We start from the raw sequence: 1,508 nt of genomic DNA, 5'->3' as shown, positions 1-1,508 counted from the left end.
ATTGAAGTGGCATGTATTTTAGCTGTTAAAAGTGAGAAAGTAATTAAATTGATTGAAAAGTTATATTTTGGATTTCTGTGGCCGTTAATGGTTAACAAATTGTTTGACTCTAGTGGTAGTGGCGTTTTGCTTTACATTTCATTCCCGAAAGCTCCACAAATATTTATCTTTTTTTCTTTGTGAATGTAGGTAATTCTATAATCAAATTCCCATTGGTAGCGATATTAGTGAGTAAACTGCTTGATAAAACGTATAATCCTGATGAAACCACCAAGGCTTTGGCATTTTTTCTTTACTCTTTCAGAATTTTCGCTCTAATCTCTACAAAGGGTTATCAAGGCACATAGACGGCCCTAATTTTTGTACTGATAAATGAGAGGGAAGGCAGCTGAGTAACAACACTAGTGATAGCTCTTGGGCTAGTTTTGTCTGAAGAAAATAGTGGAATTTGACTGTCACTCTTATAGCACACCCACTGCCACAACGTGCAGTGCATGTTTTGTGGCAAAGAGCCGCGAACCATGAACCCTTGAATACACAGTCCGAGCACGCTGAGTACTAGGCTATGTACAAATTCTGTTCTACCTGATGTTCAAATAATTAGAGAGAGAGATAGGTAGTTTTGATGTATTTAAAGCTGTGATTATGTGGTATCCCTCGTTCTTTCTTAGCATATAATTATCAAGACTTCTTTAACCAAAAACAGACTTCATTTGGGAAGACTATATAAAAATAAGCAAAAGAGAAATAAAAAAGTAAACAGCAAAGATGAGACTGTAACTTCTTATATTTAACCAAACCAAAGCTAGTGTGATAGCTTAGTTAATACAGGAAAAACAAAGAGGAAACTTTCAGTAACAAGTTTTCAAGTAAGACAATGTGTAGAATTGATAAGTATAGAGAAGATTACGTTGTATTAAATCCATTAAAATGCAAACCTGCAAGTCATGTGACAACCACAGCCAATATAAAGTGTAGTGGAATGGCATGTACCAGAACTACATTTTGATATTAATTGCAGTTTTGTAAGTAGTATAATACCACATAAAATTCATTACATTTGGGCATGATACATAACAGTCCTTTTTGACGAAACATTTTTGTATACTCAAATCATAAAGATTTGTTCAGTTAGGTGTCTTAGAATTTCCAGGACACTAATGTTTTTTGCATGGAATGAAATTTGGAAATAAAGGAATATGGATGAACTTGGGACACTAGGATTATCTAGACAGATATCTGCAACAAGTCATACCAGAGTCGTAGTAAACAAAGTGTGGGCGTAATGTCCTTTAAATAAGTTGAACAAAGGATATAGGTAGGTCATTAGCAAAATCCGTTGAAGGAAGAGAATTTGACACAACAGCAGAAGTATTTTGTCTTACGGGGGGGAGAGACCTCCAAGTTTTCTGTAGTCAACATTCCTGTTTTGTCACAACTTCCTTGTACTTATCAGCCCTGGTAACAATTTGAAAGTCAGGCGAGTCTGGAGGCAAGGTCGCCATGGT

This window comes from Limulus polyphemus, unplaced genomic scaffold (assembly GCF_000517525.1).
Source record: "Limulus polyphemus unplaced genomic scaffold, Limulus_polyphemus-2.1.2 Scaffold6932, whole genome shotgun sequence".
In the NCBI taxonomy this organism is placed as follows: domain Eukaryota; kingdom Metazoa; phylum Arthropoda; class Merostomata; order Xiphosura; family Limulidae; genus Limulus; species Limulus polyphemus.
This window is presented reverse-complemented; position numbering follows the sequence as displayed.